The following is a 15,717-nucleotide window of genomic DNA, read 5'->3' as shown; positions in this document are numbered from 1 at the left end:
TAGAAAGTGTGGGCAGTACAGACTGTGCCCGTGAGGCTTCAGAGGGGACCGGTGACTCCACTGGGACATATCCGAATGCTTGGATCTCAGCTGGCACTCCTATTTTGGGAGGTGGTAGATCCTTTGGGACTGTGGCCTGTTTATCTCTGGGGGCTGGCCTTGATGGCGATATTGGCCTCTGGTTCTGCAGAGGCCTGAACTCCCCACTTCCTGGTTTGATAAGATCTGAACCAGTCACATCACAAGCTGCTTCTGTCATGGACCGAGGCTCACACTTCCCTGCCTTCCATGTCACGATGGACTGACCCAGCTCTGGAAACCATGATCCAAGGAGACCCTTCCTACCTTAGGTTGCTTAGCAATGAGGAAAGTGTCTGATACGTACTTGTTACTTTGATCCGGGTAAGAACCCTGTGGGGGAATTACTACTCAAAGTCCCATTTTGGTAGCTGAAGAAATTAAAATACAGAGAGGATTTTGTAGGTTGCCCAGAGCCAGATTTGCTGATGGAGACAGGATCCAGACCTAGGTGGTCAGCCGTGGAGTCTGTGTTCTCGATCCTTACATTCCATGCCTTGACTGTCACGCACATCACCCAGCATGCCGGGCGGTAAGTTCTTCACTGCCAATCAGAAGTCCAACAGTCAGCCAGTGCTGCTGTAGGGTGATGACTCCACTTTCGGTGGGGCTTTTTGCAACAATGGCCATTGTTCATGACACCGCTGTTGGACGGTGTGATTTGTAAGATCCAGGAATCAGTGTGGGATTATGAGGTCCTGTAAAGGCCTAGCGCTTCCGTTCACTACACTGCAAAGACTTTATGGATGAGAGGGGAAATAAGGAAGATGCTGCCCATCTGGAAATCAGGCAGGGCTCACTTGATTAGGCTGTTTCTTCCCACCATGCCTTTGCCCCTCAAGTGTCTAGGATATAGGGTCTTTGCTTGCAGCCATTTCTTCTCACTTCAGTTACCTCCGGACTGGAGCATCCCTACTGTCGGCGGGTGAATCTGGGCAGAATAAGGCAGCCAATGAGCACCCTTGTCCTTCTGGCTCGGATGTCTGATTCAGGTAGAGCTATGTGCTCCTGCTGTCTTTTCCAGCTTCCTCCTCACTCCCTGAGGTTGAAACTCACCTCAGACACCTCCAAACCCTTCCTCACTCTGCAGACAGATTCAGCCCTACCCTTTGAAGGTCATTCACACATTGTGACCACGATGCTGAGGCCACAAGTACCTGCACTCACCCAAGTATACACTAACTCCTATGTCCATGAAAAGTCTCTCACTGCTTTGGGGGTCCTTTGAGATAAGTCCCATTCATTGCCATGCCACGTGTACCCAGTCTGATACTTGCCATGTAGTAGGTACAAATGGTGGGTGAATAAGTGACTGTCTCAGACTTCACTAACATTTAAGCAAATTTCATGAACATTCTGTCCTTACAATAAAGGATGTCCATTTCCACTTCATAAAGCAAATGTCCTGTAATGATCTGTGGATAGAAAGTAAGAAGAGGGTGTCTGCTTTTAAGTGGACAGGGCAGGACCAGCACAGAACCACAACAGCTGTGCTTCTGGGCTTGGGGATGGGGCAGTACAGTCCGTGGGTCATGGTGACATGGTTTGTGCTTTTTAAAATAATGTAATATTTTTTATTTACGCTGAGAATTTCATACACGTACACAATGTATTTCAGTCTTCTCCATCCCCTCACTCCTCTCGTCCAATTCCTTTTGTCCACCCAACTTCATGTTATTTTTAGTTGTTGTTGCTTTTATAACCCACTGGGTCCAATCAGTGCTGCTCGAGTGTGCATGCGTGTGGAACCAGCCACTGGTGCACTGGCAACCTACCAGTGGCCACGTTCCCAAAGAAAAATGACTCTCCCTCCTGCCAGCTGCCGTAAATTGCCTTTAATGACCCTTCAATGGAGGGTGAGTCCTCAGGAGCTCCCCCCCCCAACCTGGCTGGAATTTTGAGGTCTGCACTTTTCTTCACATCCCCAGTTCCTGCTGTATAAAGCAGGGGCACTGTTACTAATCACACTTACTCCCATTGATTTTTTTTTCTCCCTGAGGACAAACTACCTCATCCCTCCTTAATCTAATGACTAAAATTAGGCAAACGCAGCCATCTGATACACATTAGGCATCACCCCAGAAAGGAAGACATCAAACGAAATATGACCAAAACCCCTCTAACGTCTCCATTCTCTTAACTGCCCATGCAAATCAGGCAGAGGCTTTCCAAATAGGGAAAAGCTGTTGGAGGCTGTGTACGTTCTCAGGACCCTTCTTTGGGTCAGGTCACCTGGGGAGCACCTCTGGGTGCTTCCCCCTTTTCTCATGAGCGAGCACCGAGCCTCCCATGCCAGGCAGGCACTGTGTTTGAGGCTTTATGATGGTGTTTTCCAGCCCACAGTGTTGCACTGTAAAGACTGAACATCATCACCCTTATTTCACACAGAAGGAAATTCGTGCTCACGAAATGAATGGGAAGCTCCAGGCTGCCTAGAAGGTGGTCAGTTCAAACCCAGGGCCAACTTAATCCTGCATGTGTAGGCACCGCCTCCCCTCACTACTTCCTTCGGCAACCCGGTGAAGCTGGAGACGGCCAGCTTTGTGAAGACTGACTTACAGAACGCAATGGGCACCACCTGCAGCCTTGCATTTGGAGGCCTAGAGGGGGATGGTTGAGATGCCCAGGTTCCTCTTGGTTCTGGATATGCAGGACCTGAGGTCTGGTCAGGGAAGGCCGTAGAGGAGCAAGCACCTCCAAACACGTGGGAACTGTGCCTGAAGGAACTTCAGAAATAACATCTCTGTTCCTCCCTCTCAAGGACTCAAATGTAGCACTGAGGAAGATCTCTAAATGTCAGAGCCTCTGTGAAGATTGTCTGCCCACCGCTTTCGCACAGACTTGAGGTCTGCGCTATAATTACAGACATTTCTTCCCTGGCCCTCCATATTTGCCTTGTCTGAGCCCATCTGTGCTGGGCTGGGGTCCGCACAGGAAAGCATTGCAGGCAGGCTCCCGGAGGAACACTGTTGTCCCAGCAGACTGATGGGGAAAGCTGGTAATTGAAAGTGGAAGGCCAAGGCAAGAAGGAGAGACGCAGTAGCTCTGGGGAGCCTGGAGTGAGGGTGACCGCTGAAACCATTGTTGTCCTGGCTTTACTCCATCCCACAGCACATCGTTCAGCTGCCATCTCAGACTTCCTGAGGATCATGGGAAGCCCTGGAGCCTCCACATTCACAGACCTTTCCCCTCCTCTGACCTCAAGGTAGAGAGAGGGCAAGCCAGACACTAGCACCTACTATGTACTAAGGCCAGGTGATGGGTGTGGGAAGAAAGAAAGGCCCTAAGGGACCAAGCTCCCCTCAGGGCCTAGGCTCATGGCAATGAGCCCTAATTGTAGGCAGCATGGAAATCAGGAAGGTTCTGGGTGCGCTGCACATCCAGTGTGCTAGGGCTCGAAAGGACAGATATTCTCTTGCCAAATTTCAAGAGGGGACCCAGGAGGAGCAATAAACAACTACCAGATGGCGGCACGCAGCAGGCGCACCACAGGATTGCTTTGTTCAAGGTCTCAGAGGCAATCTCTGGAGGCCTTGAAGATGGACACAGCTACATGATAAGGACAATGTATAATATGCAGGGACAGGGCAAGCATAGGCAGGCAGGCAGAAAATAGAGGGAATGTGGTTTGTAGCATTCAGAGGCAATTAATTTAATTAAGCATTGCCCTCCTGATGTCTTTATGGTGACAGCTCTTGTTACTTAACTCTTCCCGTGTTTTTGCCCAGTGTCTCCAACTAGGCCATCTTGTCAAAACATTTCTTTAAATCTCTGGTTCTCCCTAGAGTCCATGTAGCTCTCGGTGTGAGACAAAAGCTGCCACAACCATTACTAACAAACGGAGGACCACTTTCCCAAGTTAGAAAAGGATGCCAATGATGTGACTGCCACTTCTGAACATCCCATCCAAAGGCCAGTCACTGCTTCAGAAAGGAAGTCCACTGCATGGCGAGCACAGACGAAAGGTAGATCCATGTGACGGTGTGCATACCCTGGTCGCCTGTGTCAAAGGCATGATTGCAGCCCAGAAGGAGCATCGCCCCACAGGTATGGTATACTTCAGGGAGCATTATAGCCCAAAAGACCAAAATAAGAAAATAAGCAAAATATGACAAGCTCAACATACAAAGGTTGCACTAGGAGGCTCCTGGGGAGTTGGGGAAGGTTCAGGACTGACCTCAGAATCAGGTAAAGATCATTAGCACCCACCATCCTTGTCACCATGTCCTCAGACTGTAGGAAGCAGCTCAGCCAGGCCTGTACTGCCTCTCTTTCCTGCCGGCACCTGCTGTCTGCCAGGCAATGAACGGATCAGAGAAGACGATAACAAACAAGAATGCTTCCTCCCAAACAGAAGGTAGAAAGGTCAACACTGCAGCAAGTGGCGTGTGGTCAAGGCCAGGCTGTCACCTTTTCAGTCACCCGAGGGCTCTACGATCAGAGGCCTCATTCTTTATTTCCTATTCTGTTACCATCTTGAATTCTTCCAATCGATTTTGAATAAGGGGCCCTACGTTTCCATTGCGCATTGGGCCCCATAAATTATGTGGGCACTTCTGAATATGGAAAAAAGAGCTTTGCTATCTGGCTTCCATTCTGCCCTTTGACAGAGAAGTAAGGTCATTTGAGGAAGTGACCACTGCAGAAGGTGTTCGAGAGACAGAGGTGACTCCATCTCCTAGGACAATGAATGGTTCAGAAAGGAGTATTTAACCTAGTTTGGGACACTGAGACTCAAAGGTGGCTTCCTGACAATCCTCTTTGTTTTTAATATCAATAGGTGTGAAGCCAGTCTTTCTTGGCCATTAAATGTTCTATGTTGCTACTAACAGCCATCTTCCAGACACAAGGGGATCAGCTTGACTAGATCAAGGAAAGTTATGGAGAGTGCGCAGATCCTTCACAATTCCATTTCTCTCCTGAGTAACTAACCCTCAACCTACCCAATCCCTGGGCTTCCTTTTACGTCAAACAGCACCCCCCGCCCCAGTACTTGGTGCTGTTGCTGAGTTACAGCTAAAAGTATCACAAGCGACACAGTCAGACCGACTTCATCCGAAATCCAGATCTTGCCACTTACCCACATTACACTTTCAGCAAGCCTTATTTTCTCTCTGACTAGAAAATGAGGGTGAGTAATCACATTGTATAAGCTAGCAATGGAGACCAAAGGCAGTCACTCCGAAAAGAAGCTCGGACAGTGCCGGTTACATGTAGGGGCTGGGTCACTGACAGGAATCATGGTGGTCAACTTCTGAACCCGATGGATAGCTGCTGCCACTGAATTTCCTGGTGTTAGGTGGATAATGAGCTAAATATCCCAGCAACAGAGAAAAGCAGTAGAAACCCTCATTAAAAACAAAACTCCTTCCTTTGCATAAAAAGCAATGTGCAACTATACCAATAGAATTTAAGGGACTGGAGAAGCCAGTTGAATCATGTGGACATTGCAGCGGTAGTCAGAGGTTTGCTCCTTTGGAAGTCAGGACCTTCCCCAATCACTCCTCCCTGTGGGGCTTTCTTCTTAATGAATGGTAACTGCAAAGTTCATGGACTAGTCCAAGATGGCAAGGGTGAGATTTTGCAAAAATAAAAATAATAGTGGTGGAGCATGCCTGTGGTCCTAGCACTTGGGAGGGAGCAGTTATAAGATCTCAAGTTCAAGGCCAACCTGACCTACATAATGAGACTCTCAGTCAACAGAAATATCACTTCCACTACCAATATTCACCCTAGTTTCAATTGCTGTTTGAGTAACCTTCTGAGTTGGAATTCTTACACTATATTCTAATGTTGGTCTCTTGAAAATGTCTAATCTTCCCCAATAAATAAGTACCAACCAAAATGTATGATTTCATCTTAAGAACTGAATTTTAGTGTAGAGAATAAATTCTAATGGCGATGGGAGATAAACAAACCACTCCACTCACACTTGAGTTATTTCTGCTTTAAAAGAAAAGTAGGTGTAGACAGGAGTGGAGAAAATGGTTCTTTTTTTTTTTTACCCATTATATGAACCATTTTGTAACCGGATAATTTCAGAAGAATCTTAAAAAATTCTATTCACATAGGCTCTTTACCCTGCCTCACACTGTCTCCCTATGAGGCTGGTACAGGGAGAGGGAGACAGAGCCTGTTAGCAGCTCAGCAGACACATACCCCGGTGTGGGTGTTTCTTAAAGATGGCACCAGTTGTGCTGGGGAGATGGTGACATTGCAGATGCTTTCACAACCCTTCCATGTCAGTTTGAGAGTTCCCATATGGTACTTTTAGAAAGCTATCAGAGGAATGTTCCAGAAAGGCATTTCCCTGCCTGAAATCTTTCCCTGGTACCTTATCACCCTTAAGTGCAAGTCTCTCAGCCTGACATTCAAGGTCCATTAAGATTTGGGTTCTTTTATAGTCTCATCTGTCAACAATCCCTTGCATTAAGCATCCTGTCGTGGTCGCACTGAAACCATGGAAATTTCCCAGAAAGAAAGAATCAAATTAACAGCTCAGAGAAAAATGAAGGCACATGTGAGAAAGGATGGGCGGTGAGAGGGTGTTGCTTAGAATAGAAGGAAAGACAATGAAAACCAGAACCCAAAACCCCACACTTCACATAATCATTATTATATAGCCAATGACTGTTTATTTAACAAAAAATGATTATACTAATTATGTAGCCTTGTGGGAAGAAGAACAGCAAGAGAGCAGGTGGTATGGGAATCATCTTCCTTATACAAAATCAACAGGGGAACACCTAAGAGAGAGAAGGGCTGACTCAAGGGCTTTTCTTTTGTATTGTAGACCTTTGACAGAAAGGTAACTTCTAAATTGTGGATACAGATCGCTTTCATTTACAAATAACCACAAGGAAGAAGTTGTTCTAAGTCACAGAGGCTCAACTCCAGCACCAAGTTTCATATGAATGTCAGAGACGCTCTGAGCCAGGGGTTCTCAACCTGTGGGTCAAGACCCTTAGGGGTCAAAAGACCCTTTCACTGGGGTTGCTCGAGGCCATTGGAAAACACTGAGATTCACATTACGGTTCCTAACAGTAGCGAAGTTACAGTTATGGGGCAGCAATGAACATGATTTTATGGTTGGGGGTCAGGACAACATAAGGAGCTGTATGTATTAAAGGGTTGCAGCATCCGGAAGGTTGAGAACCACTGTTCTGAGAGAAGCCCCAGAAAACGGAGCCGCAGAGTGGTGATTTACAAAGGAAGAGAACATGCTTTCCAATACTGCAGTGAACACCAGTGCCTGGGAGGTCATCTGGACATGAGCTTGAAGGCTTTCCAAATGTGTGCTTACCTGGCCTGGCAGAAGACAATTCTGCAGACTGGAGGACCAAAGATTAAAACCTTTCTAACATTGTACATGTTTGATGCTTCTTACAAAGCACTGGCATTCACCAGAAGATTTTGTGATTATTTCCTAACATCAAACTCATCTTTGCACACTGTCACCAATGTTCAGTGAACCATTGGCCTGCTGTCCTTGTGTGAGCAGGATCTGAAATTTCCTCAGCAATAGTGGATTATTCTGCTGTGTGACTGGAACTTGTTTTGGATGAATTATCTGCTTGTGTGCATTGCGGCTACTAGAACAGGGATTGATTTAACGTTGAAGTCATTTCCTCACTGCCCCGTGCCATTTTTTCAGTGCTCTATTTGCTTTGTCTGCATGGATTGTATGGCAATTTATTCCCCGTTTATTTTTGAAGGAAAGAAGCAGTGATGTATTACTTTTGTATTAGAAAAAACAAACAATATCTGTAAGGAAAGTGGTGGCCTCCATCCAGACCTTGGCTCATTCTTCTACTACAGGCAATCAGGCAAGCATCAGGGAGTATGGGGAGATGATCAGCAAGGGATGGCAATTGGGGAAAGCGGAAACAGATCAGAATTAAAGGTCTCTTGAAGGAATGAGATTTGGGTAGAGGGCTATATGACTCTGAGAGGCTTTTGTTATAGGAGCCTTCACTCCAAACCTAGGAGGGATGGTTGTCCCATCTGGGTAGAGGCTGGCTGTTTATGTCCCAGAATGTTCAGTAGACCAGACAAACACATGACTGACACCCACACACTCACGTTTAGTTAAAGGGCTCTTTGCTTTGAAAACTTACAAGATGTGTACAAGTTTTCTGTCACCCTCACTAACAGTGTCTTTCAAACCAAGAGACATGTTGAAGCACAGATCATACCACAGAAGCTGGCACCCAACCAGGCATAGATCTCTCTCAACCATCTCACAGAGTCTCCTTTGCTGTTTTTTATTTTTTAATATAAAACAACTCAAGTACATTTGTTTAAGATACATTGTAAAAACTCAAAAGGATGTAATTCGGAAGAAATAGGGCAAAAGTAAAACCATAGTTGAAGAACCAGAGTTGATACAGAAATGAAGAAAAAGAAAGTAAATCCAGACTGGTCCGGGCTCTTGGCTGGAGACCCATGTTGGGTGAATCTCCTGCAGGTCTTTCTTAGAAGCCACCGGCCTTTCTAACGCTTGGTGGCAGCAGGTTGCTCCTCTAGCAAGCTCTGGGTAGAGAGCGTAGTGGATCCTGCCATCAGTTAGGGTGGACCGTTTGCTTAGATGGATACGATGCTGGGTGTCCACAGTGTGGGTGTTAGAAGGACGGCCATTGGAGAGCTACAGGGGGTGCTTATAACTCAGATCCTCATATACTGTGCCAGCTGCTCCATAGAGGGTCTCTGAACATTTGAAAAGCTTGCCTAATCAGGGAAGGCAATTCCTTTCTCATCAGAAGGGTCATTATCATCCCCTAGAGCTGGTGACCTTACCAGGCTGGGCTCCCTTATAGGCAATACTGCTAGTGTTTGGTAGGGTCATATTTTTTTTCCCTTTTGGCAGGGCCTCCTATAGACCATGCTGACTTTGAACTTGTATAGCTCAGGATGATCTTGATTTTCCTACCTCTGCCTCCCAAATATAGGGATTACAGTCATGGGCTATTCACTTGGTCATGGTTTGGTTGGTCATCAAGGCGGTGTTGGGAAGGAGAAAGGAACTCTGAGAACAGCCCTGGCACTGCCTCTTCTGTCTGTGCACAGCAGTCCCCCCGAGACAGCAGGACTCCCATTCCAACCCCCTGGACCTCAGGACATATGTCTTCTAAGTGGTTTTCAACCACCCCCAGACCTTCTTTAAGGACAACACCAAATTCAAATCTCCCACTGCCCACTGGTCCTTCCATCCACATGCAGAATCCCACAGCAGGGTGAAGGGTGACACTGCTTTCTCCAAAGCTGCCATCACCACAGTCATTCTACTCCATGTTGCCCCATGGGACCCTGGGTCTTTCCTAATACCCTACTCTGCAGCCTCTGAACAGCAGCCTGGGGCTTTGGCTCTTTGTCTAGTGACAGCTCTGATGTGGCCTATAGCAGTTTTCTGGAAGAAACAGGGAAATGCAGGCAGAAATGCCTTCTTTAGCAGAGGCTGTCCCACCCACCTGACTGTGACACGACACTTAAAGAAACCAAAAGGTTTTTTTTTTTTTCTCCATAGTCATGACGATAAATGTATACGCAAAAGCTTGGGAGGCCACTAATTCCTAATGCAACTTCTCAAGAATTAAATATTCAATAAAGCAAACATACTTAAAGCAATACAGAAATGGTTCCGAAATCTACAAAGGGATTAACAGAATCATCTAGCACTGAAAAATAGCTTTCAGGCAGGGGAGATGGCTCAGTGGATATGAACACTTGATTTGCAAACATCAGGGCCTAAGTTCGAATCCTCAGCACCTATGTAAAATGGCAAGCATAGCCGAGCATGCTTGTAACTTTGGCATTGGTGGGCAGAGATACACATTCCAAAGAACAAGCCTCTGGTTGAGTGAGAGACTCTGAACCAAAGCAATAAGGTGGGAAACAGTAGAATAGATCAGGAATCTTGCTCTGGCTTTCACATGGGTGCACATACTCATATATACATTATATACAGCACATTCAAATACTTTAAAAGTATGAATATATGTCTTAGAGGGCTGAGGATATAGTTCAGTTGACAGAGTCCTTGAAGAGCACTCACAACCACTAGGTTAGATCCCAGCACCCCATACAATTGTGCATGGTGGTGAACACCTGCATTCCTGGTGTGTAGGATGTAGAAGCAGGAGGATCAGATTTAAGGCCATCCTCTGACACATAGTGAATTTTGAACCAGCCTGGGCTAAATAAGGCACTGTTAGATAGTCATGGATTGACAGGGAGTGTGTGTGTGGCTGGAACAGGAAGATCAGGCGGGGAGGGAGAGGGAAAAGGGCTGAGTGAGGGAATATGGGGAGGGACAGCTAAAACAAAATGCCATTTGAGGGGTCATATGGAAATCTAATACAGTAGAAGAGTATTAAAATATGGACATATATGAAAGAAATCTAAATTGGAATCACCAAATAATGGGGCGGCAGGGTGGGGGCATCAAAGCCACAACTAGACATCTTTTATCACCAAATGAAATGTCCAGTGCTGGGAATGGGTTACAGCTAAATGAATTCCTGGCCGAACGGGTCCCATGGAAACTCCCAAACAACCCACGATATTGCCTAGTCTTTTGGTTGCTCACCACAGATTGGTGGTAAAACCCTGTTTCTGAAGACAACACCTATATTATTCACTGAACATGGAGAAGTCAAGCTGGTGCCCACCTAAAGCCTTTACCTCTATTGACTAGTGTTCATGGTACAGGAAGGTATAATGCACAGCACCATAGGAGAAAGGTAAACACCAAGCCAGATACAAACCCTGAGATCTACAGTGGTGACCTGCCTGAAAAATACACCGGTGCAGTAGTGGTACAAAAGTTGTGGGAGTAACCAACCACTATCTTATTAGAATTAAGGTCAGCTCTGTGAGATGGAATCCATGGCTCATACTGCCCAGGTGACCAAGAACCTGAGGCTAGATAGGCTGTGAACCTAGGAGAAAACCAAGTACTATTGTTCTGCTAAAGGAATGTAGCAATAAAATGACTCCTAATGACATTCTGCTACACTCATAGATCATTATCTTGCTCAGTCATCATCAGAGAAGCTTCCTCCTGAAGTAGACCGGAACATGCACAGAGACCCATATTGGACAATGTGCAGAGAGTGAGAGATCTTGGGACACTCAGTCCTAAACGGGATATCTCCATTAGTTCTCTTCCCTCAGGCCTCGGGGAACTCTGCAGAAGAGGGGGTGAAGAGTGTAGGAGCTGGTTGATATGGAAGACAGCAAGGGAACAAGTCCTTCTAGACACAACAGGGCAGGTGCACACATGAACTCTCAGAGACTGCGGCAGCGTGCACAAGGCCTGCACAGGTCTAAGCCCGATGAGGTCCCAGTGCTGAGAAGGGAAGACGGCACAAGCCCCCACCCCTAACCCGGAAGCTATTTCTAATTGAGAACCACTCACAAAGGAAAGTTCAGTTTTCTCCAACAGAGTGTCATCGGGTATACAAACCACACGTAAGGGCAGGCTCCATGCCCAGCAATAGAGGGCCAGCCTGAAGCTAACTCAATGGTATTTCTTGACTCACAATGCTTTGTTTAGCTATTTTCCTCCTTGCAGATCTTTTGCTTATATACTGTGGTTTCCAATTTTATTTTTATGGGCTTTCCAAGTGTGCAAGTGTGTGTGTTTCAGCATCTGGATGAGTTTCTTGTGCTTTTTCTTTGGCTCTTTTCTTTTCTGTTTGTTTGGTCCTATTGTGGTTTGCTTGTTTTTATTTTGTCTCATTAGTTTTAGATGCCTGTTTGTATTCTAATGAGAGAAAGAGAGGGTATGGACTTGGATAGATGGAGAAGCAGAGAGGATCTGGGAGGATTTGGGGGAGGGAATCATAATCAGAATATACTGTATGAAAAAAAGTCTATTTAAAAAAAGTACGAAAGAAAGAAAAACTAGATAAGAACTAGATCGTTGAATGCACAAGTGTGGAGGTTACAAGCATGGCTTTGGAAACAGATCTAAGTATGCTCAGATCATAACTTTCCTGGTTCCTGACTGCGTGACTATACGTATATTGTATAACTTTTTGAATATGCTTTTCTTCACAATTAATGGAATAATCCTAGCCTGTAATTATGTAATCAATGATCATCGGCAGAATTAAGAAGGGGATGAGAGGCCTTCTGCACAGGACAGAATCCTGGTGAGAAAGTGCTGAGTAGATGGAGTCGGCCTTGAGACAGAACTGGATCCCAAGCCTGTGCCTAGAAACTGTCTGGCTTCTCTTTGCTCATGTGCACAAATGGGAACTGAACATCTGACATGGAGGTAGGCTTCCTCTTTCTGCAGATCACAGGCGCAGGAACCTGTAAGAACATGGTGGGGTGGGCCCTGAGTGGGCCCACTGTCAGGGCCACAGCGCTTTCTCTTTCCTCTGGACAATTCTGCCCCTAGACTTTTTATTCCACAAAGCACAGATACAAAAATTCCACAAGTCCTGAATACCACCTTCCTAGGATCTGCACAAAAAGTAGCCCCATGCCTTTAGCCCTTTTTACTTATAACCCAGACTCTTTCAAAGACCACTAGTGAATTTTCACCTCACTGCCTCCCACCAGGTGGTTCTAGACATTCACAGGGTGAACTCAGCTGTCAGTTGAGGTTGAAATAGGCAGGACAAAGAAACAGCCATCAAAGTGCTTCCGTGTGCGGTAATTACAGAATCTGCCAAATTACAGTGATTAGGCATTGCCAAGGAGAAGTCAAAAAAAAAAAGTCTCCAGCAACTTTGGAGATGGGAGGGGGAGAGTTTAATTAAACAGCTCTTTGCTACTGATTTAATCTCTCCCTTGGAAAAACCCACAGGTTCCAAGGGACAAGAGGGAGAGAGTGCAGAGAAGGACCCAGGGAAATCCTCCCACAATGGCGCCGCCTGGGTCTTTAAAAGGTTCTTGGGGAGTTGTGATGAAGTGAGAGATGGTGGCCTTTATTATGGAAATGCAAGAACTAAGCCCAGGATTGGGGTCCTTGAGGGAGGCCATGAGGAGGGTCCAGTTATAACCATTCCTACAGTCCTGCTGGGGCCAAGCCAAGCCTCAAGTGGCTATAGATTTTCTCTTGAAGGATTTATTCTCCTTATGTCAAAAGTTCACTACCCCCAGACTCTGTCATTTGGGTACAAAAAAATGTGCTTTTAAAAAAGCCACCAAACATTGGAAACAATGGCTTCTCTGCCATCTACTTTACCAGCAAAGTTCCTTTGAAGACTAATTAAATTTCGATTTTGGACTGTAGAACACCAGTGCAGTCGTGGGCTGGGCATGGAGGGATTAAACTTAGACATAGAGGAATAGCTCTGAGCCTCTGTCCAGAGTGGATTTCTGTTTTACAAGGAGAGCCTTACAGAGGGATTCCAAGGACGAAGAAAGGCCTGTTGAGCTGCCAGTGCCTAGGGAAGGAAGTCCTGGCAGGACTGACTACCAGTGAGTGGGCATCTAGTTCCTGCTTAACCACTAGGCTTGCGGAGCTGGTAAGAGAACTCAGTGGTTAACAGCTCCTGCTGTTTAATCATGAAGACTGGAGTTCAAATCCCAGCACCCATGTTGGGCAGCTCACAAGTGTCTCCAGCTCTGACAGTGCCTTCTAGCCTCCGTAAGTACCCGAGCACACATGTGCACATACACAAAGACATATGCGTATACACGTAAGTAAAAATTTCAAATGCAAACAACATGGACATTTAAACACAAACACATTGCACAGTTTTAATATGATGAAGTGATAGTAAGATTCTTAAATGAGAAAGGAACTGATTGACTAACCTCCTGGAAGCTGTTTTGATGACATTACTTTATTTAAAAACCTCTTATGGCTCCTCCAAATACCTCTCTCCCTACAGTTAGTGAGTTAGCTGGAATGTAGTAAGGAGGGCAGTGGCCTTGAAGTTGGTCTTTACAGGCATGCCCTTTGAGATACCCATCCTTCCTTCTACCCAGAGCTAAGAGTTATTTCTCTTGGGTGTGTGTGTTCTTGACAATGACTTCAGATCTCTGAGTCTAGTGCCAGAATCATTCTAAAGATGAAATTCCATTCGTGTAAAGTTGGTTGGGCCACTATGGGTCCTCAAAAAAAGCTCCCAAATATAGTAAATGCCACCCTGAATCCTAGCTGGAAGAACATCCCAGAATGGTGTGGATACGAGCCCTTTCTCTGTGATAGCAATAATTAAAACCAGGCTGCCAGCAAACAACAATTGGCCACATTGACCCTTTGGAGGCAGGAAACTCTCATTAAAAGGTCACCTTTGGGGCCCAGACTGCATATGGTCCAGGGGAAGGTTCCAAATGGTTGTGCTTTCCGTTTTAGCATTGCCAACAGGATTTGAGAATCCACAGGGCCTCATCTGCTGTTCTTGAAGCAAACAGTTAATGTAGTTTGAAAGTTCACTTCATCCTTGTGATGGCTGCTAGCAATGCTCCCCCAGCATAGTCACTCTCCCTTGTAGGGAGGTCAGCGCACTTTTCCAGAAGCCTCCAAAGTGCTGTACTGTGACATGGATTCTCCTTGCCCACCAATCACAAGGAATGTTACAAGGCACATAGTGAGTAGCACCCTGCTTACACCTTCCTGGTACAGCCTGCAAGGTTTCTCATTATTTCTCTTTTACTGGAAAGCTACTGTGTGTGTGTGTGTGTGTGTGTGTGTGTGTGTGTGTGTGTGTGTGTGTGTGTGTTTTGACTGCACATGCCCCTTAATGCATGTTTGGAAGCCAGAGGCTGATATCAGGTATCTTCTTCTATGTGTTTCCTCCTTATTATTCAAGACAGGATCTCTCACTGAACTGCACTGATTAGCTGGACTGACTGGACAGGAAGCCCCAGCAAGCCTATTTCTTCCTGCCAGGTGCTGGGATTATGGGCATGACACATCACGAGGCCCAGCTATTATGTGGTCGCTGGAATCTTAACTCAAGTTCTCCTGCTTATGCAGCAAGCATTTACCAGATAAACCATCTCCTTAGCCCAAAGCCAGCCTTTACAAAAGGCATGCTACCACTGAGCACTATCAGCGGCACTGATGCATATGACAAAGGATACCCAGAGCCCTGAAGGGAGATACTGGAGGAAGTGACTATGTGGGACCAGTGTTGTCCCGTTGTAAAGCACACAGCCTAGAGCTCTGCTTTTCTCTGCTATAAAATAATATAAAAGAAATGCAGTGAAAATGATGCCTGCACTTGCATCCAAGTCTCTAATGACAGTGTCAGTGAGAAGTACTGGCCATGGAGACCCAAAGGAAGGAAAAGGCATTTACCAGCATCCACTGTCATCTTATTTAATCTTGACAAACATCCAGGGGCTGAGGTGTTATTGTCCCCCTGTTCAGTATGTGGTAAGTGACTGGCTTCGGTCCTGATGCTGCTGAGGGGTAATGTCATCATTGCAATGGCAAAACTTTGCTTCTCATATCAGTCACTCTCGACAACTATGTGACCTTAAGCAGGGTAATAAAACCTCTGTACCTCGGTTAGAAATGATATTAGGGGCCGGGGTGTAGTTCAGTTGGAAGTGTTTGCCTGGAACGCAGGAAGACCTGGGTTTGGTCCCCAGCACTGTGTGGCAGTGCTACCTATCATTCCTTCACTTGAGAGGTGGAGGCAGGGGGATCTGAAGTTCAAGGCCTCTTTA

The 15,717-nt window shown here is 46.0% G+C and overlaps 1 protein-coding gene across 16 annotated transcripts in view; it reads right to left on the bottom strand.

The window, feature by feature from the left end:
- Positions 1-15,717, bottom strand: part of Tenm4 (teneurin transmembrane protein 4) — a 766,582-nt gene that overhangs the window by 233,903 nt on the left and 516,962 nt on the right. The gene's annotated exons all lie outside the window — the stretch shown is intronic.

The sequence above is a fragment of the Peromyscus maniculatus genome, chromosome 1, assembly GCF_049852395.1.
Source record: "Peromyscus maniculatus bairdii isolate BWxNUB_F1_BW_parent chromosome 1, HU_Pman_BW_mat_3.1, whole genome shotgun sequence".
Lineage (NCBI taxonomy): Eukaryota > Metazoa > Chordata > Mammalia > Rodentia > Cricetidae > Peromyscus > Peromyscus maniculatus.
Note: the sequence above shows the minus strand (reverse complement) of the source record. Positions and strands in the feature narration are given on the sequence as shown.